This window comes from Sminthopsis crassicaudata, chromosome 2 (assembly GCF_048593235.1).
Source record: "Sminthopsis crassicaudata isolate SCR6 chromosome 2, ASM4859323v1, whole genome shotgun sequence".
Classification (NCBI taxonomy): Eukaryota; Metazoa; Chordata; class Mammalia; order Dasyuromorphia; family Dasyuridae; genus Sminthopsis; species Sminthopsis crassicaudata.
Window position 1 is genome coordinate 586,528,558 of NC_133618.1, and position 22,823 is coordinate 586,551,380.

Consider the following 22,823-nt stretch of genomic DNA (forward strand, 5'->3'; position numbering starts at 1 on the left):
TTTTCTTTTTCATTTTGTCAATAATTCACAAAACAGAATATAACACCAATATAGAAAAGCATAGTTGCAGTTTCCTTAACCCTGAGGGTTTACCTTGGCTTGAAAGAATTAGTGTGGATAGGGGAGTCAGGCTTCTGGTATAGTCCTCTGTAAAGAAACAGATTTCTCTGTGAAAAATTTCATCTGGGTTCTCTAAAAGGGAATTATTATAAGAGGCTGTCCCCATGAACCAGCCTTTCTTCCTGGTACTGGTGGATTCACAAATTGTGATTGAAATTAAGATAAACCGAGGGATAAAGCTCCAAACATGTTCAATTTATCAGTAGCAGTTACCAATAAAAATTACCTCCTCACGAGCTAAAATGAGGACAGACAAATAATTTTTACAGGTAAAAAAGAGGAATATTCAAAAAATAGAAGGCAACATCATAAATGGGGAAAGCAATAAGATTGCTTACAAAATCTGAATCATAACAGCCATTGGAGACAATGAGATTGACTGAAAATTAAGAATGCAGGCTACCAACAACATCTTGTTCCATCTAGGAAATTATACAAGAATAATAGAAAATAGATAACAAATTTCTTCTAGTTGTACATGAGCAGATAGTATTATAGAGGTAGTGGCTTTTCTTTTAATTAAAATAATTTATAGGGAAACTGCACTTTCAACTTAACTCAGAAGAAGAATGATCTGAACTCATGAACTTCTGAACTTAACTCAGACAGAAGAAACTTTACTGAAGCAGCTTTGCAAAATGTTGGCAGTGATACAAATAGAATCAATTGCCAAATAAAATCAGCTTGATTTTTCAAAGTTAATGTGCCTTTAACTCCTGCATATGAGTGCTTGCTAATTTAATTTAATTAATTCGATTAATTAATTTAATGTAAGGTAAGTTTTATTTACCCAATTAAAAATGGAGAAACACAAAGGACTTGTCCCATGCTTATGTGCAGTTAAGGAAATCCTCTTTTCCTTTTTTTCAGGAAGTTTTCTTTCTTCCAGAGCTGAAAACAGTCTTTTAGAGTTGTATTGCTAAGAACCAATTCCTTCCAAGAGTTGTTAGAGATTTGATTCATTTCTGTATGCTAGAACTCTCCAAGTATATAAGGTTGCCAGAGAGTTAGTCCTTTCTCCTCGAAATCGTTACATAATTTCAGTACTAGTAAAGGACAAAGTTTGAATTTATTTTTTCTACATCATGGCTACTGTGTCTCTTGCTGCCTTTTGGCTTTAACCTCTCCATGATCCAGAAATTCCTTTACTTGATCTATTGTACAAGAATTGTTTCTTTAGGTCCAGGAAGCTAAGAGTGCTGGATTTGGAGCAAAAAACAAACAAATCCTGAGTTTGAGGCTTGTTATGACTTATTTACTAGCTGTGTAATCTTGGATAAGTCACTTAACTTCTTCAAAACCTCATTTAATTTAGATCTAAAATGAGGATAACAACACTTCCCTCATAGGATCACAGTGAGCATCAACTATAATAAAGTACTTTGCAAACCTTAAACTTCAAAGTGGCATATCAGTGCTAGCTCTTGTTACTTCTATTATTATTATTATTTTGCTCATTATCTTTATTATTATTGTTATTGTTCAATATCCTCTAATGCTCTGCCTTTGCAGCTCCAAGTTCTAACTCAAGTTCTTGCAGCTTCTCACATAATCTAGTAACTACTTGTTATTCTACCACTGTCTGTCGACATCTCAAGGTTCATATAGTGGTTTTAGAGGTACTGAAGGGACTGGCTGATGTATTGTATGTCTTTCAGTGAGTTGAAGATTGTATTTCTGAATAGCTTCTCTGCGCTCTGAGTCTCTTTCTTTTTAAACATCTCCATCTATTTTCTTTTTTAAATCCAAGTTCAAGCTATACCTGAAGTGCCTTCAAACTCTCAATGACAGGGTCATCCTTAGTGTGATATCAAGGAGTTCCCAGGGTGAAGTGAATTTGTACCTCATCAAGGACATTATCCATTTCCTCATTAAGTTAAGAAGTTAATGGAATCTCATTCATTTTTAAGGATAATAGAAAGGTTGTAGGACCTTAATGATTCTTGCTCTGGATATTCTTTACAAAAATGAAATATTTCCTGGCATATTTTGTTTCAATTTCTCACTTATTTTAGGTTTGTCTTCAGTTTGTCACACTTTCACATTTCTTCTCTCAAAAGTAATTATTTTTTATATTGCTGTTAAGCATCTTCCTAACTAAGCATGTGAAGATTTCCTCAATGGGACTAGGTAGATGAGAATAATTTTCATCATTGAAGAACATTCATTGTTCTTATCCTTCTGAAAAAGTTAGAACCTTTTTGAAAGTTGCTTTTTGACTTGATCCAAGGATATTTTGCTTGTACTTTGCTACTAAGAGGAGCAAATGGTATACATAAGCTGACTTTTTAAAAGTCATGCTAAACTAATCATATGATTTGAGATTTATTTTTTGTTTTGTTTCTTGACTCATGACTTTTTACTCAAATGGAAAAGCATCTCTATTAAATTCATAGTAATAATAATCAACTATATTTTAAAAGTTTAATGGCATAAGAGAAGAAACTGATAAAGTAAGAACCATTCATAATTATTCAAGAATTAAATACTTTAAAGCTACATATCATAAATTCTATATATCTTCACAGCTATGTGTAAGTTCTGTATATCTTGTATCTGTGTATAGGAGAGATAGTGTAGATTAGTAATGAGAGAGCTAGCATCAGAGTCTAAGATACTTTAGTTCAGGTATTTTACATGCCAATTGTCTCAGACTATAAAATCACTTAACCTATCATTGAACTAGCTGGCTTTCCAAAAAAGAAAAAAAATTGCAAAAGAATTGGTACAAAGAATCTTTTACAGCAGAGGTATAAAGCATACTGGACAGCATTCACCAGTGGGCTAGAACTAGATTAAATGTAATTGGGAAATGTTAAACTGTTATATATTTTATATTGTATAAAAACATAAAAATATTATATGAAATATAAAAATACAACAGGACATTTTGTTGTTGTTCAATCATCCAGTCATGTCTGATTTTTCATGACTGCATGGACATTACCACTCCATGGTCTTCAATTCTCCATTTCCCAAAGTCTATCAAAGCTTATGCTCATTGCTTCCATGACATACAACTCATCTTCTACTGTCCCCTTCTCCTTTAGTTATCAATCTTTCCCAACATTAGGGTCTTTTCCAATAAGTCCCTCTTTTAATTATGTGTGGCCAGAATATTTAAGCTTCAGAGTCAGTATTTGTTCTTCCAATGAATAGTCTGAACTAATTTCTTTAAATGTTGACTGGTTTGATCTTCTTGCTATCCAGGAGACTCTCAAAAATCTTTAGCACCACAATTCCAAAGCATCAATTCTGTACACTCTGCTTTTTTTATATTCCAACTCTCACGGCCATATATTATAACTGGAAAACCATAGTTTTCACTATACAGACCTTTGTTGGCAAGGTGAAGCCCCTGCTTTTTAGTATGCTGTCTTTCCTTTCAAAGTAGTAAATGTCTTAATTTCATAGCTGTAGTTGTTTGTTGGGAGTGTTCTTTGATCCCATGAATAGAAAATCTGTTACTGCTTCCACTTTTTCAGTTGTGTCCAACTGAAAACACACTAACAAATATATTTGGGTTTTCTTGGCAAAAACACTTAGAGTGGTTTGCTGAAACTCACTTCTCAAGTTCATTTTATACAAGTAAGGAACTAAGGCAAGCAGGGTCATACAGCTAGTAAATATCTGAGGGCAAATTTGAACTTAGGAGGATGATTCTTCATGACTCCGGGTCTAGCTTATGATTTATGGAAGATCCTAATAAAATAATCTATTTGTCCAGAGATACAAAAATAAGATGATGAAAAAAAGAGGGGAAACAGATGAAATAGGGGCACAATGACTATATTGCACCATAGATGCTAAAAACTGACTAAATAACATCAGGGTATAGATAATGCTACTATATAGTTTTCTAAATCAGTATGTAGTCTTTATAAAAGATTCAGTGGCCCTATTTATATTTTAAATTTGATAACACTGCTCTATACCAGTGAAATCACTAATCTTGACTAGAAAGCTATCCATACCAGCATGCATGCACACACATACATTTAATGGTTTTGTAACATTGGTTTTTATCACTTACTCGTGATGTTTAACTTTAAAGCAAGTTATGATTTGATTTGCAGGTTGTGGTTTATTTTGTGGTTAAAACCACTCATTGAAAGAGTTTTAGAGGTAAGACATTGTAGGGTAGTGAATCACAATATGTTCTTGACTTCTTATTTCAGTACTATGCTATCTTAAAGATTTTTTTTTTGTCTTTTTCAATATTGGTGGTTATTTCTTCCCACATAATGTGTTACTCTTTAAATATGCCCTTAAATATGATTTTAAGATAATATAGCCTCTATAAAGGGATTTCACTGATTTGTAGAGTTTAGTTGTTTAAAAACTGTTTATGTTTCAGCATCAGCATGGTAAATGTTTTCTAACATTCTTTGTAAAATGCTCTTTTGAGAACATTTTGGCCAAAATAAAAGATTTACTTTTATTTTCATCACTCTGGTTTTTATTTAAATCATTACTAATTTGGTACTGGAAAATATCATATAGGGATTTTACTATATATTTTTCTCCTTTGGGCATTTGTAGTGTTTCCAAATATTTTGTAGAGAAATTATAGGGACTTATGAGAGTTTTTTACTTTGCTTTTAGAAGCAAATAAAGCTTATTTTGCTTGCTGGTTATTCCCTAGGTAATAAATATTTAGAGTTGAATTACTTGGCTTGCCAAGCTCTGTTACCAGAGAACTTTCAGATTGTACTGAAAAACTTTAATGAAAATATAAAATGCATATAAAGCTACATTTCTTAATTATGTTCCTGAAAAGGGTGAAGTGACTGATAGAATCATGTGTCAAGAGACCTATTAAGGAACACACACATACACACTCACACACTCTCTCTCTCTCTCTCTCATTGTCAATGACTACAAGCAAAACATTTTTAAAGCAGTTTTTACATATTGTGTTCCTGTTCTTTAATAGTAGTTTTTTATCCCAAGTTAAAATCATAGTCTTAGGAAGTAACCTCATGTCTTTTACTACAGATACTGACTTTAATGCAAGTTCAGTCAACAAATCAACAAGAATAATCATCTATTATATGCCTGACACTGTGCTAAATTCTAAAAGCCAAAAAAAAAAAAAAAAAAAAAAAAAGAAGAAGAAGAAAGAAAGAAAGAAAGAAAAAGAAACCTGTCCCTACTTTCAAGAAGTTCCCAGTCTAATGGGAGAAACAACATATAAATAATCATACCCAAACAAGATGAAGACAATCCAAGAGGGAGTACACTAGTATGTTAGCAAAGTCTTCATATAGAAGGTGGGATTTTAATTGGGATCTAAAGGAATTCAGGGAACATAGAAAATGGAGTTGATGAAGGAAAGAATTCTGGGCATGGAAAAGTTAAGTGAAAATGCATGGTATCAAGAGATGGAATGTCTTGTTCAAGGAATAGTCATTGACCAACATCTCAGAATTGAATTTGTGGTGAGAATAAGGGCCTGCAAAATGTTTGTGGCAGTCCTTTTTGTAGTGGCTAGAAACTAGAAAATGAATGGATGCCCGTCAATTGGAGAATGGTTGGGTAAATTATATATAAATGTTATGGAATATTATTGTTCTGTAAGAAATGACTAACAGGGGGGCGGAGCCAAGATGGCGGAGAAGATACACGCCACTGTGTAAGCTCCTTTCTTCTCTCACAACCAACTAGATTTAGTCAGCCTCAGAAATAGCGTTGGACTGATAGAATCCACAAGGACTGGAAGCACGACTTACCAGCTGAAGAGAATCTGGAGTTTCAGCAGGAAAGGTCGGCTCCCAGGGGAGGAAGAAGAGAGGCCAGCGCAGACAGTGGGGTAGTGGCACACTGCGCCGATCACGCTGGGTAGGGCTCCGGGATCAGAGAATCCACCGAGATAAAAGAATCTGGCCCAGGCTGTTAGCTCTTCTCTGCTTATAAAACAGCAGTTCAGAGGAGAAATCTAAGCCACTTTAAAATTTAAAACTAGATTGGATCTTCCCGGTTCCCAGGGGTGACTCAGCAGATCTCGGCACGGAGGGTGTGGCTGGCATAGGCAATCCAGGCTTTTACCTCGGGGTAGTTAAGAGATTGAAGAGTGGGCGGGGCGGTAACTCATAGTGCCTGGCTCCGCTGGAGGTTGTGGAACAGAAGTCCCAGAGAAGCTGAACCTTTGAACTAGGGACCGCGGTTTCTGGCAGACACTTCCAGTTTGAGCGCAGGGGCTTTTCACGTCACCTGCTGCAGACATCCACGCCCCACCGGGATGCATAGGCTAGGCTTTGAGTCGCCTTTACTGTTCAGTCTCAACCTCAGGGAAGCCGTTAAAACACAGCGCCCTCAGGGCACAGCAGTGCTAGTCACCTCTGAGGCACCTCCAGGGAGGGGGTGGGGAACTCTCTCCCAGAGCTCTCTCTTAGCTCAGGCGCAGGAGCCGCTGCATCCATCCGGTCTGGGAGGAAGCTGGTAAATAAATAAATAAATAATTTCCTACCCCAGGGACAGACCCCAAAAGATTTAAGTATGAGCAAGAAGCCCAAAAAAACCATAGATTCCTTCTACACAGAGAAAGAGCGGGTATCCAACCCCGAGGAAGTTAACAGCAGAGAGTCAGCAGATAACAACCTAAAGGGGAACGATTCCTGCCCCCTATCACATAACTCTCTCCTAGAAGAGACTATTAAAAAGTTAAAAGAGTTTGAAGAAAAATGGGGAAAGGAAAGGGAAGCTATGATAGAGAATAACAACGTTCTGAAATTGGAGTTGGAAAAAATAAAGAATTCACAGAAGATGCAGGGAAACACAATTAGTGAATTAGAAAAGGTAAAAAAATCACAGAAAAATAGGATTTCTGAATTGGAGAAGATAAAAAAGTCCCAAGAAAATAAGATTTCTGAATTGGAAAAAGAAAATAATTCTCAAAAAAGAAATGACCAACAGGATAATACAGAGAGGCTTGGAAAGACTTACATCAACTGATGCTGAGTGAAATCAGCAGAACTTAGGAGATCATTATATACTTCAACAACAATACTATATGGAAGATATATTCTCAACATAGAGAAGAGCTAATCCAATTCCAGTTGATCAATGATGGACAGAATCAGCTACATCCAGAAAAGGAACACTGGGAAATGAGTATAAACTGTGAGCATTTTTTGTTTTTCTTCCCAGGTTATTTTTACTTTCTGAATCCAATTCTTCCTTTGCAACAACAACAACAACAAAATTCGGTTCTGCACATATATATTGAACATAAGATATACTATAACATATTTAATATGTATGGGAATGCCTGCCATCTAGGGGAGGGGGTGGAGGGAAGGAGGGGAAAAATTCAGAACAGAAGGGAGTACAAGGGATAATGTAAAAAATTACCTTTGCATATGTACTGTCAAAAAATGTTATAATTATAAAATTAATATAAAAAATAAAAAAATGACCATTAAAAAGAGAGAGAATAAGGGCCTGAAAGACAAGAAATAACCACCAGATTATTAAAAGTTTTGGCGAGGATTTTGTTTTTCATCCTAGAGTTAATATAGGGAGTCACTGGAGTTTATTAAATGGGGAAAAGGGTTGACATGATCTGATTTGCATTCTAGGGTAATCACATTAATAGCTGTAGAAAGAGTAGAAAGAGAGGAAAAATTGAAGAGATTGATAGTAACTTTCATTTAGGGCACACTAAGTTTCAAATGTGCATAGGATAACCAATTCAATATCGTATAGAAGAAGAAAAAGAAGGCCCAGAACAGAGCTTTTGGAGACACGTAAGATTCAAAAAAGGAGGCTAAGGAAATGTAGTTAGGTAGAAGAAGAATAAGGAGAGAACAATATCAAAAAAATCTGTAAAAGAGAGGGTTCAGAAGAGGGTTCTTAATATTGTCAGAGATTGCAAAGAGGTCAAGAAGGATGAGACTTGATAAATGGCATTATATTTGATAATTAAGAGATAAAAAGAATCAAAGCCTCTACACGATCTCTTAAGGAGTTTAGCAATCAAAGTGATTATTAATATAATAGATGTCAGCATATATGAATAGGTGAGTGATGTGATTATTTTTCTTGGACGGTAAAAACACAGGAAGTAGAGAAGCTGTAAATTGGGAGAAATTGACGATAAATGAAAGAGAGAACAATTTGCTGCATCACATAAAGTGGAATGGGAGCATTTGTGCATGTTTAGAGAGGTTTGCTTTGGTATGGAAAAGTACTACCCCTTCATCTGATCCAGGGATGAAAGAGAATATGGGGTAAATGATGTAAAAGAAATAAAGATATTTAGCTTGAAGAAGAGAAGTCTTGGGAGACATCATGATGCCTGTTTTCAAGTATGTGAAGACTTGTCAGTGGAAGAAATCTTAGACTTAGTGATGTAAGAAAAGGAGGGAAGAAGCAGCTCAGTGAATGATTTACTTTTTTCAGTTTTGAATATGAGGCAGAGTTTTCAGTTGATTAAGGGGGTGCATTAGCGGTGTCATGTAAGTTATGAGAATGGATGAAAAAATTTGGAACAGCTGTAGTGAGTATGATAGTGATAGGATAGTAGGGGAGTAAAGGATTGCCCTGTTCCAATGAGATCCTATCCTAGTAATGTGAATTTGAAATGGGCCCAGTCAATGTGATTTTGTAAATTTCTCTAGCTTCATTTGGCAGCATGCGAATAAAAATAGGAATAAAGGCAGCAAATGATGGACCTAATCAAAGGCTGGAATTCTCAAGGCAAGATTTGTGTGTATGTGGGGAGGGGGGTAAAAAATGAAGGAGAAGAGTGTAGTGAGTGAAAGGATGAAGGTCTGGGAAAGAAAAATAGATGGATAATAAAAAATAGTAGTGAGGTAAAGAATTAGGGTAGTAGTTTCAAGACAAAGGGAAAGGTATAATAACAATAGATGGTTACTTTAGTTGAAATATCAACTTATTAAGTCTTTTATATCATACACAGTTTAAAAATAATGGTTTTTATAGCATGACATAGAATCAAGTCATGATTATAATGAAAAAAATCCATTTGTTTTAAGACACATTTTGCAATGTAAAATCTGTAAAAACTCAGTTTCATAACCAACATTACTGATGCATTAATTCAGAAGTATACTAAAAGTTGTACTAAGAACAAGCAAGAGGCGGAGAACCTCATTTCTAATTTTAACTCTGCTGCTAACTATGAGTATAACCTTGAGCAAGCCATTTAACCCTTCTGGGCCCTAGTTTCTTCACCTATAAAATAAAGAGATTAGATCTTTTAAAAGAGCCTTTTAGCTTTGAGGTCCAGTTACTTTGAATTAAAATTAGTTCAATGCTTTTTTATTAAGTACCTAGTACTTGAATCAAGATGATGTAATAATAGAGAGCTAGTCTAGGTAAATCATGTAACCTTTCATTACCAGGCACTCACTTGTGTGAGTAGGGAAAGTTCCTCATCAGAATTCCATACAAAGGTGAAATCAACTCCATACAAAGATGAAATCACAAGCCAGTTTTACTAAAAAAATTACATAATAATCTTCTAGATGATAATGATAGGACAAAGATAGATATGCCATAGATTTTATTCTTTTAAGAGCTTATAAATTATTCTTCAGGAATTTATTGATTTCTTGTAAATGCTTTAAGAAATATGAAGAGGGAGAACATTTTCAGATGAGTGGGTGAAATTAAGGACTGAAGTCAGGGCACACTTCTTGGAGGAAGTGTCATCTAAATTGGAACTTGAAGGAAGAGTAAGACTTAAAAACTGTGGGGCTGGGGATATACTTAAGGAATAGGTCTTATACAAAGTAAATGCAAAAAATATATACAAAGTAAAGAGATAAGATTGAGTAGGTTGAGAAAAGAAGGTGAAGAGAGTAGCCAATTTTGGTGGAATAAAGAAATTACAAGAAAGGGATCTATCTCAGTTAAGACTGGAAATACAAAAGTCAAATCAAAGAGAACCTTGAATAAATAGTATTGTGTAAGTTATGGTAGTTTTTAAATAGCGACGAGCTTAAAATAATATTACAATGATTATTTGGCTAGTTTGGGGAAAGATTAAGTAGGATAAACTTATTAATTTTTAAGATCATGAGACCAGAAAGTTTAAGAACCACAAGTTCTTTACATGAAGCTTACATTTGCTTTTTTGTCATTTCTGTCAATTGGCCTTAGTTTTGTCTTCTGAGGATTAACCAGAAAACCTAACTCAACTGTAGACATACTTGAAAATAGTCTTCATGATGCTCCCAAGACTTCTTTTCTTTAAGTTAAACATCTTTATTTCCTTTAACTCATATTCATACACAACATAATGTTAAGGCCTTTGAATCTTTAAGGAAACCCACATTTTAGAAGCAGAAAGACATGAGGACTCAGTAAACAGAATAGAAATGGAAATGTGTTAGTATGTATACATACAACCAGCCTCTATTAGATTTCTTCTTTAGAGCCTCATAATAATGGTACCTTTTAGTTCTGGATTCTAAAAGACTATGTTTATTGAAGTCAAACTGTGCAAGGTCTTATCAGACTGGAAAGACTTCAAGTATATTCATGTATTGAAATATATTTTTATACAAAAAAGACATACACTCATATACAAAATATTAGAATGAAACAAGACTATCATTAAAGACATCACAGATGATGCCCATTTAATGTCAAATATTAACATTTTAAGCACTCTACTTTCTTTGCACTCTTCAGAAAGTATTAGAAATATATTCGTATTAATCCTAAGTAGTAAAAGGGGCTCAGTGATGGACATTTCAGGATTTAATAGGGAATAGAAGGGCTGTCACATGGAAGGGAGGTTAGGTTTATCCTCCTTGATATTCCAGATGACTGCACTAGAGGTATTGAGAGCTATTACAGAGATGCAAATATAAACTTAATGCAAAGAAAAACTTATTGACAATTTGAATATCCAAACTTGAAATATTTTTTTTTTAATTTCTCTTGAAAAATATTCAACCACTCCCTGATAACAAATAAGTTCAATATAAGTTGTATGTTCTAGTTATGTTACCTAAATGTTTCCAATCTACTTTCCTAGAGAGCTCTAATTATAGGAAATGTAACTTATTGTATATACTTTCAAAATTGCATTGAATATTTGCAGAAGCCTTAGAAAATACAAATTAAAATACCTTTAAAGCTAAATTGAACACAGAAACAGTAGCATTTTTTTTTTTTTTTGTGTGTGTGTGTGTTTTTTCTAAATTAGATTGGCTGTAGAAATCCTTAGAATGGATTCTGCTTTGAGTAGTGAGAATACAATAAAATCTGAAAGATATTAGTGAATACATAAAATGTATTTTGGAGGGAAAAGTTTAAATGTGTTTAGTTCTGTTTATATCTTTATTTTTTTTCTTCACATTTTAATTGAATCCTTAACTGAATTAGAGCCAAATATTTGAAATATCTAGCTCTAATTCAGTCAAGAATAAATATTTAAATAGATAACATGTTTGAATGATTCATGAGTCTGTATTTTAAGTGAGACCTATATGCAAATCCCCAACTTGAAACCGTGTAAGTTGTGTTTGGAATTGTGAATTCATTTTCTCATAGAAACAAATGTTTTATTGTCCAGACATTTCAGAAGATACTGTGTGGTTTGCCTTTTCCTTCTCCATACTTCATTCCTCATCTAAATGAGGAACTGAGGCAAACAGGGTTAAGTGACTTGTCCAGAGTCACACAGACATTATGTCTTGAGGCAGATTTGAATTCAAGAATATGAGTCTTCCAAACTCAGAGCTGATACTCTATCTACTACACCATTATAAAATTATTAAGTCTGTGCTACATCTCATACTATACATTTATGATTAAAAGTAATAAAAAAACATTATTGTTGTGAACTTCAAGTACATTATTTCCAGTACCAGTGCTGTTTTATGCAGAAGCTCTCTAAAAATGGGCTTATCGAAATTTCTAAGAAGTTAAAGTCTAACTCTTTAATAGTCATTCAGTCACACTGAAATGTAAATGAATGATTCCCCTCATATCAGTCAGTCTTTGGTCCAAAGAGGGATTGAAGCAGCTTGAAAGTGCAAAGTACTGAAAACATATTTAGAAGATATATTCAACAAGTATTTATTAATTGACTGTAATATGCCAAATACTATACTAATTTCTAGAATAATACAATGTAATTTATATAAATTTGTGAAAAATATATGAAGTATCAATACTAGGATTTCGTGCTGGGGCTCAGAACAGTCTTAATGTAAAAGTCATGTTCAAGCTGAATTTTTAAGGTTTTCAAAAGGTGAATCTGAAGAGGCATTTCTTCTAAGTGCAGGTGGATAATGGGAACCCATGGAACAGGAGCTAAAATGTGTCATATATGAGGAAGATTAAGAGGGCTAATTTGAGTGTACCAGAAAGTGGAAAAAGGGGGTAATATGTAATGAGGCTGGAAAGATAGGCTGGGGCTAGGTAATGAAGTATTTTAAATGCTAAGTGGGGCTGATATTTTATCCTAAGGAAATAGGGAGCTATAGAGATTTTTTAGGGGACTGATATTTCAGTCTTAACACTTAAGAAAGTTCATTTTGATAGTTGTGAAAGATGAATTACAATGAGAAGAGACTTGAAACAGAAAGACCAATTAGGCAGCTATTGAAGTTGTCCAGGCAAGAGAAAGAGAAAGATAAAAGAGACTGTGAATAGGGGAAGCATAAGATAATGATAACTGATCAGATATGTAAGATCAGTAAGAATGAGGAGTCATGGTTTATATCAAGAATACAAATTTGGGTGACTAGAACGTAGTGATGACTTCTACCTAAACAAGCAGTTTCTGGAGGTAGGGTGCGTTGAGGGGAAAGAGCCATATTTCAAGTTTGAGATGCTTATGGTATAAATCACAAATTTGAAATATCCAGCACATTTTTGGAGATGTGTGATTTGACCGCAGGAGAGACTATGCCTAGATATAGAGTCTGGGGAGTTTTCTGAACCAAGATAATAATTAACTCTTAGGAGCTGATGAGTTTACCAAAAGAGAATATTTATAGAAAGAAGATTAACCTTGAGTATACCAGCACAGATAATTAGTAATCAGTGTTTACTAAGTACCTACTATGTGCTAAGCACTAAGGCAAAAAACAGTCCCTACTTTCAGGGAGTTTAGGATTTAATGATGATAGTCTCTGTTTTTCAGAAACCCATAATTCAATGATAATCCATCCAAGGAGACTGAAGAATGGTCATATAGGTAGAACTAGAATCAAGAGAAGGAATGGTGTCTTGAAAACCCAGAGAAAAGAAAATATCCCGAAGAGAGTGATTAACAGTGGTAGATGCCACAAAGAACTCAAGAAAAATGAGCATTAAGACAAGCCATCAAATTTGACATTGGTAACTTTGGAGGAAACAGGTTCAGTTGAATGGTCAGATCAGAAAGGTGACCAATGTGAGAGGTAAGGAAATAAAGAAAAATTGAGTAGATAAATTTTTCCTCCTCTAGGAATTTTGAAAGAGAGGGAAGATAGAGGCTGATAGTTTGAGCAGATAGAAGAATTGGTGAGTTTTTTGTTGTTGTTTTTAAAGAATGAGGAAGAATTAAAGCTTGTTTGTAGGCAAATAGATAGGACCAACAGATAAATACTGAAGATTAAAAAGTGAGGATATGATTGATGGGAAATATGCAGGAAAATTTAGAGTTGGGAGCTAGGATATGGGAAATGGGATAAAGAGTATGTATAGATGGATTGACTTTGGCAGAGGAAAATGGCTACCTCTTCAGATTTGGAGTTAAAGACTACTAGGAATCTGAGGTGAAATAAGAAATGGGGGAAAGGAGAAAGAAGGGAGTATAAAGATTAAATGGTACTTAATTTTTTTTAACAGGATTACCAGGGTGATATTTCTTCCCTTTCTCCTCTGTCTTTCCCTCATCCTCCAACAACCTGCTATTTATGTTATTCTTGATTTTTTCAATGTCAACTCTTCAAGGATCAGACAGAAGCCACTATTTGCCTAAGCCTGAGCTAATTGTGATTTTATAACACATTCATGTTTGTATACAAAGAATTTTGATCACAACAACTTTTTGAAATAGGTTTAAAGTATGGTCCCTATTTTAATAAAAAAAAAAAATGAGGCTTTTAAAATTTAAATGGTTTATCCATGGTCACTTGTCTAGTAAGTAAAATTAACAGGTAGAAAGAGCCCAATTTTTCTCTCTATGTTGAGGTAGAGGAAATAATTTGGAAGATTTTCTTTATCACTTTTTGTGTTTGGATATCATATTTCCCAGCTATCATTGAAAACCTGTTTTTTCCCTCAGGCATGGGTTAGGCAGAGATGATTTTCACTCTAGCATTTTGGGAAGAAGATTAACTGCAAGAAACCCAAGTATAATGACCCCAGATGGATCTTTGTCCTTTGAGCTCCAAAGAATATGCTTTTTGGGTGAAAACAAAGAAATGGAGCATGACCATGTGTAAATACATATATATATATATATATATATATATATATATATATATATATATATATACACCTATCTCTGCTACATGTTTATTTTGTATTATTGTCTTCTCCTTGGAAATGGCATCAAGGATCCACTGAAAAATGTTTGAGCTCATTTTTAAGGTTGATTATACTATACAAATTCTTAATCTTTTTGGTTCAATGGACTCCATTGGAAGCCTGGTGAATCTGGACCCTTATCAAAATAATGTTCTTAAATGCATATAAAGATACTTAGGGTTACAAAGAATATGAATTATATTTAAATATGACTTAAAATATTTTTGAAAGACAAATATATAGATCCTAAATGAAAAACCCTTGATGAAGTTATTGCTGGAGATAATGCTATGAATATTCTTACTGCTCAATTTATTGCCCAGCAATATTGTCTGCGTAGTGTTTTATCTTAGCCTAACTTAGTGATACTAAAGGAAAGTCTTTTAAGCTGAAGAACAAATTGATCTAGATAAGTAGTAAGAGATGGCTAGAATTATTTGTTTTGAAATGTTGTGGTAAATAGTATTTTCCTCCAAATGGAATCACAGTATTAAAATTAAATTAAAACCAGCTAATTCTTAGCATACTTTCAAAGAGCATCTTTAGAAACTAATATAACTGGAATAGCAAACCTGAATTGTGATAAGAAGGGTAAGAAGAAAGGTGAAAATGCCTGGGTGCTTGTCTAACGGATAGCCAGTCTTTCTCTTTGGAGGATCATTGACTTTTTTTTTTTTTTTTTTTTTGGGGGGGGGGCCATTGGCTCTTTATTTAAAAAAAAAAAATTATAGTAGTTTTTTATTTTTCCAAATACATGCAAAGATAGTTTCATCATTTACTTTTGCAAAACCTTGTGTTCCATTTTTTTCTCCCTCCCCCCCCCTTTCCCCTCCCCTAGACAGCAAGCAATCCACTGTAGGTTAAGCATGTGCAGTTCTTCTAAACATATTTTCCCATTCATTATGTTGCACAAGAAAATTCAGATGAAAAGGGGGAAAGGAAAAAGACAAGAAAGGAAAAAACCCAAGCAAACAAGCAAACACTACCACTAAAAAATGGTGAAAATACTATGCTTTGATCCACATTCAATATCCATAGTTCTTTCTCTTGGATGTGGATGACTCTTTCTGTCATGAGTTTATTGGAACTACTTTGAATCACCTCTTTGTTGAAAAGAGCCAAGTCCTTCACAGTTGATCATCACACAATCTTGTTGCTGTGTACAATGTTCTCTTGGTTCTACACACTTTACTTAACATCAGTTCATCTAAGTCTTTCCAGGCTTTTCTGGAATCAGTCTGTTGTCATTTCTTATAGACTAATTACATTTATATACCATAACTTATTCAGTCATTTCCTCAACTGGTAGACATGTACTCAAATTTCCAGTTCTTTGCCACTACAAAAAATACTACTACAAACATTTTTTCTCAAGTGGGCTCTTTTCCCTCTTTTATGATCTCTTTGGGATACAGACTCAGTAGAGACATTGCTGGTTCAAAAGATATGCACAGTTTTATAGCCCTTTGGGCATAGTTCCAAACTGACCATTGACTCTTTAAGACATTTTCCTTATTGAAGAATAATCCTTTCCTTGAAAATCTAAATATTTGGAATAACACAGGAATAAAAGTTTTCTCCCTTGGCCTCTAGATTCAGCTCTTGTGTTTATTAGTAATGTCATTTAATCTGACCTCAGTGTCTTTATTTGGAAAAGAGGAAATAATATCTTTTCACTTAAGGGTTATTTGTGAGACTCAAGTGAGATATTATTCATAAAAGTTCTTTATAAATTTATAAGTACTATGTAGATTTTATATGCCATCTTGTAAATTGAATTCTAGATTTCACCATTAAATGGCAAAGCAATGGATGGACAATTACTAGATTTAGGTGACTGAGCTCGGCAGTTAGTTGCTTTCTTGCTAGATCGTTTACTTTGGAAGTTATACATCATCATAATTATACATCTAAAACAACAACAAACTTCAAGACAGAATTAGGAATAGTACAACAAAGCAAAAAGCATAGACTGTTTAGGAAATTGGATGCCTCAAAATGCTGGTGTACCAGTTCTGTGTAGTTTTGATGTCTGGTTTTTCTAGGATCAAAATAGTTCTTTTTAAAGTGAAGGCAACAGAAGTGATATTCCATAACACATATTTTGGCCTAACATAACAGTGTTATAAACTTTTAAATTTATTTTGATGGTAGAATTGCAATAAGACACAGGAGGACATTTAGCTGTGTTTTATAAGTATATGTACTACTGTCTAGAAAAATAAATTAACTTGGCTGTTGTGTTGAACTTTGTGAACTATTCAAGAAATTAATTTGATTTTGATAAATTTGGCAACTGAAGTTCTATTATCAATGTGTTTTTTTTTTTTGTCAGTATAGCCTCCTTTTAATTTTGATGATGAAAATTAAAATATTGGCCTGTTTCTATATTAGTTATATCATTTTGCAGACTCTAGTCTTAGGATTTTCACTTAGGATATGTCAAAATAAGTAATCAATAGTGTTTGTTTTGATTCATCAGTTATGTGGAAGAACTGCTGGAATAGAATTCTGGAATACTGGCTTTGCTACTGAGAAGGCAAAAATAAAATAACATCTGCTCTCTAGGAGCTTACGGTATTAGGGGAGACAACACATAGCTATAGAAGTATATAACAAATAAATGTGAAATAAATGCAGAAAAAAATTTTATAGCTTTTTATTTACCAGATATATGCATGGGTAATTTTACAGCGTTGACAATTGCCAAATCTTTTGTTCCAATTTTTCCCTTCCTTCCCCATACCCCCTCCCCCAGATGGCAGGTTGACCAATACATGTTAAATATGTTAAAGTATAAATTAAAAAAAAAATTATGTACACATTTCCAAACAGTTATTTTGCTGTACAAAAAGAATCGGACTTTGAAGTAGTGTACAATTAGTCTGTGAAGGAAATAAAAAATGCAGGGGGACAAAAATAGAGGGATTGGGAATTCTATGTAGTGGTTCATAGTCATCTCCCAGAGTTTTTTCACTGGGTGTAGCTGGTTCAATTCATTACTGCTCTGTTGGAACTGATTTTGTTCATCTCATTGAAGTATATAATGATCTCCTGGTCCTACTCATTTCACTCAGCATCAGTTAATGTAAGTCTCTCCAGGTCTTTCTGAAATCATTCTGTTGGTCATTTCTTAGAAAACAATAATATTCCATAAATTCATATACCACAATTTACTCAGCTATTCTCCAATTGAAGGGCATCCACTCAGTTTCCAGTTTCTGGCCACTACAAAAAGGGCTGCTACAAACATTCTTGCACATACAGGTCTCTTTCCTTCTTTACAATCTCTTTGGGATATAAGCCCAGTAGTAACACTACTGGATCAAAGGGTATGCACAGTTTGATAACTTTTTTGAGCATAGTTCCAAATTGCTCTCCAGAATGGCTGGATGTATTCACAATTCCACCAACAATGTATCAGTGTCCTGAAGGGAAATTTTTTGAGGGAGGACATTAGCAACTGGTGAGATTGGGAAAGGCATTTCATGTAGAAGGTGATTCGTGAGCTGAGTTTGGAAGGAAACTGGAGTTCCAAAGACAAGGTGAGAGGGTGAGGAAGTGCTTTCCAGTAGGCGAGACAGAAAATGCAAAGGAATAGGGATGGAAAATCTAGTATTGTTTGTTTAGCTGTGGTGAGAGGGGTGTAAAGAATTAAAGGCTTGTTTGGCTAAATTATAAAGTAGAGAAAGGGAAATAATATAAGACTGAAAAATTTTATTGGGACTAGGTTGTGAACTTTAAATGCCAGATTTGCCTCTGATGGAATTAAGGAGTCATTGGAGTTTATTGAGTAAAATAAGCAACTTAAATCAGGCCTATACTTTTGTCATCTGTATAGAGGATAAATTGAAAGGTGGGGAAAGACTTGAGACAGGACCACAGAGGAGGTCATTTGGGCTTAAACTGGAATGTTGGATGTTATCAGTAGAGAAAAAAGTGTAATTCCTTCTCTCCTCCCCCCAACTCCTAAGTGATCTAGCTTCCAGGTGAGAATGGGAAGAGAAGAAGGAGAAGTCCTCCATCTCCCTTTGCTTTAAACCAGGGGTTCTCAAACAACAGCCCGAGGGCCAGATGTGGCCAGCTGAGGACGTTTATGCTGCCTTTAGGGTTATGGCAAATGGACTGAGGGGCGGAGACAGAGTGTGAGGTTTTGTTTTTACTATAGTCCGGCCCTCCAACAGTCTGAGAAATGTGAACTGGTCCCCTATTTAAAAAGTTTTTGAGGATCACTGTTCTAAACCCTGCCTGGTCTTTAGCCTCTGAATGGTAGTAAAAAGAAGAGAGCCTATACTTGAATCCCTGCCTGTTCAAAAGTAAAATTATATTTGTAAAGCACTTAGCACTTTGCCTGGCACATAGTAGGTGCTTAATAAATGTTTATTCCCTCCTCACTTCCTGTCTGATCTCCAACTGAATCGCCTATGGGAAGAGGAGAAATGTAGTTCTACAGTACAAATCTGCCATTGCTGTGGTGTGAGGAAAGAGTACTAATCCATCAAATTTCCAGTTTGGTTTTCTGCTTTGGGAAAGGAGAGCATCACCATATCTTCAGTTTTTGTTCCCTTGCCTGAACTGCTCAAGACTGGGAAATTACTTTACCCTTAGATCATAATATTATTAATTTAAAAAAAAAATATTTAAATTTTTCACTTGATTATCAAATTTTTATCTGGTCATACTCTCCACAGCCCAATGTTTCTGAAGCCCTGGCCCAAACCCTATTTCATATCTACTATTGTCTGATTCCTTATTTCTATTCCTTTTAAATCCCTCTCTCCAAATAGTCCCAGCCAAAAACCCCTATGAAATCATTTACTCCATAGGCACACACAACTTTCTTCTTAAATCTTTTATTTTCTAATTCCTTCCATTTTGCTGATCTCACTGAGACTTGGTGCTCTTTTGATGACATAGCCTTCCTGTCCAGCCTTCCCAGCACTAGCTATTCCTATTCTCCTAGACACATTGGTTGAATATATATTCTTCATCATTGCTATTTCCAGGTTTTCCTCTTTACCACTCAGTAATCTCTCCTTTGAGGTCCTTGTATTCCACATATATCACTCTATAGAAATCCTGGTAACTGTGGTTTTATAGACATTCAGATATTCCTTTTCCTTCCTCAGTGAGTGGAGTACCTCATTGATAATCTTTTTCTCCTATCCAACTCCTGTCCTCATACTAGGGGACTTTAGCATAACTTAACCTCCTAGTTGCTTAATCTGCTCATTTCTCACAAATTCCTCTTCCATTTTACTTAAGACATACATAAAGATAGTCATATTCTTGATCTTGCCTTTAATCACAAGTGCAGTACTTCCAATGTTCATGAATTCTGAAATTTGTTTATATGATCATAATCTATTGGTTTTTCACTTCTTCCTCTGTCTTGCAATACTGTATTCTTTTCTTGGTAGACATCTTCACCTATGTTCTTAAATCCTCAATTCCTTTTATCTCCCCTGCACTAGCCAGATTCTCTTATTCTCCTCTCTTGAGTCCCTTGCTTCCTGCCCTTCTAAGCATCAGCCACAGCTCCTTCCCACAATCCCACTGCCTTCACTTCTCTATAAGCTTAACTAGAATATTGGACCAGAGATGGAGAAAATTGTGCCACTATTCTGAGTTAACTGCAAATTTGTGTTAAATAACTTCAACTGAATCCAAACTCCTAGGCAATTCTTGTACACCTTCTTATCAACTCTCTATTGTGTTCATCCTTCATTTTCAAAGAGGATCAATGACATTACAGGGTGATGACTTTCACTGAATTGGATTTGAATGAAGCAGAGTTACACAAAGTTGGCAGCTTCATTCTGTCTTTCAGAGTCATTAAAGTTCAGTGACAAGAGAAAAATCAAGAATGATCATGATCTGGTATGCAGTGGGTAATCTTGGTGTTTTTGCTTGTTGATCAAGCTCTTAGGTGCTCCACAGCATGCGGTTTATTTACTTTCATGGCTATTAGAACAAATGGTTCTTTTTTACCTCATTCTACTAAGGGAAATCTTCACATGTTTCAAATAGACATCCCTCTAATTCACTGATGAGGCCTATTGGTTACCATTAGCCTATCTATCTGTTGAGTAACTGCAGGGCATGCTAAAGCTTCTTGGAACTACTGATGAGAGCTGGGTACTGGGTGGACACCGAAGGTAAATGAGCAGCCCTGAAAAGGACTCAAACTAGAGATGCTGGTCCTCCTTGAACACCTCATATACCCTCAAATCTCTATAGTATTGTTTCACAACAACTTGTTCCAGCTTTTTCATTCCTTTTTTTCAAGCCTCGGTTCTCCTCCCCCTACAAGGCAGAGAATCTTGCTTTGTACTGAAATAATTGAGGCCATTTACAGAGAGTTCCTTTTTCTTAACTCTTATCACTCAAATGCCTTCTGCCACTGTTTTCTCCTTCACCACTGTCTTAGGTGAAGAGGTGACTCTTCTCCTTGCCAAGGCAGGGGATTATATCTGTTCAATCCTATCCCATTTTGTTTTGTCTCCTTCAGTAGAGTTCAGTCTATCTTTTTTTTTTTTTTTTTTAACTGTCTGCTTCCCTATTGCCTACAAACATGTCCATATCTTCCTTATCCTCAAAAGAAATCTTTTACTTGACCCTTCTCGTCCTCCCAAATCTTCATACTATCTCTCTCCTGCCTTCTATGGCTAAACTTGAGAAGGCCATTCTACCATATATGTCTTCACTTCCTTTCCTCTCACTCTCTGGCTCTGAACTCATCATTCCACTGGAAACTGCACTTTTCCAAAATTATTAGTGATCTTTCAGTTGCCAAATCAAATAGCTTTTCCCCAATCCTATTCTTGACCTCTGCAGACTTTCTATTACTCTTTATTCCTTCATAATTTTTTCTCTCTAGATTTTTGAGATACTTGCTTTTCTAGCTTTCTTACTTGCCTGTCCTTTCAATTTACTTCTGCTCCTTCTCAATTTTCTTTTCTGGATCTTCATTCAGGATCCAGCTGATGACTGTAAGTATTCCATAGGGTTCTGTCCTGGACTTTCTTTTTTTCTTGTTCTATACTATTTCATCAGTTCCCATGGGTTTAATTAATTAGATCTGATATGCTCTTTAATTAACATCTCTCTCTGCTCACATCTAGTTTATTTGTTCCACCTCTCTGCTGGTCTCCGGTTTTATTTTTCCAGCTGTCTTTTTAGACTTCTTAAATTGGATGTCTCATAGACATCTTAAATTCAACATATCCAAAGTAGAACTTTTCTCTGTCTCTCAGAAGATCTCTCTGATAACTTCAAGAACTAATATAAAATCTTATTTGGTATTCTAAACTGTTTAAATCTTCCCCCTTTCTAGTTACCTTATACATTACCACATTCTCTTGAATCAAGTGAGACTGACACAAAGTACTTCATCTCTTGGCTATCCTTCATCCCTGCATAAACTCCTTCCTCATTTCTACCTCTTAACTTCTCTGGCCTCAAATCCTAGTGACTTTTTTTTCTCCTCTTGATAGTTCCTAATTGGCTTTGTATAGTTTTGTACATCATTCTTAGCATATTGTTACCTCTATTAGCTCCTCAAATATAGGAAGTGTTTTTGACCTTTTTTTGTATTCTTAGCACACTGCTTGGCACATAGGTGCTTTTCACTGCCAGATATAATAGATGTTAAAGTAAAAATGACAAGATTTAACAACTGATTGGATGGGAGGGGGTCTTATGGTAATACCAAGATTGCTAATCTGCATGTCTGGAAGGATGATAGTGCCCTCTACTGAAACAGAAGTTTATAAGAGGTATTAAATTTTTGGGGAAAGACGTGTTCTATTTAAGATATGTGTGACCTTGAGCAATCTGTTTTTTTTTTTTTGTTTGTTTGTTTTGTTTTGTTTTTTTGTTTTTTGGTAAATGAAGGAACTTTACTAAGGGATTTTTAAGGTCCCTTCCTGCTTTAATATTGTATGGTGTTTAGCAAAATAGTGTTCCCCTCGCCCTTATTCTTATATTTCAAATTAAACTATTTTAGAAATTGAAGTCTGTTTCTGGGCATGAAATTTGTTGCTTTAAGATTTATTAATTGTGTCTTTCCAAATAACAAGTTAATGGTGATTATTTAGTACTGGAAATCCTGAATCTTATTGACAAAATGGTATTTCAAAGTAATATAAAAATAAGCAGCTGATTCTTATGTATGAGATTTTTCAAATCTTTAAATATCT

The 22,823-nt window shown here is 34.8% G+C and overlaps 1 protein-coding gene across 3 annotated transcripts in view; it reads left to right on the forward strand.

Moving 5' to 3' along the window:
• The window catches only part of SHOC2 (SHOC2 leucine rich repeat scaffold protein), a 158,835-nt gene that overhangs the window by 112,277 nt on the left and 23,735 nt on the right, over window positions 1-22,823 (forward strand). The gene's annotated exons all lie outside the window — the stretch shown is intronic.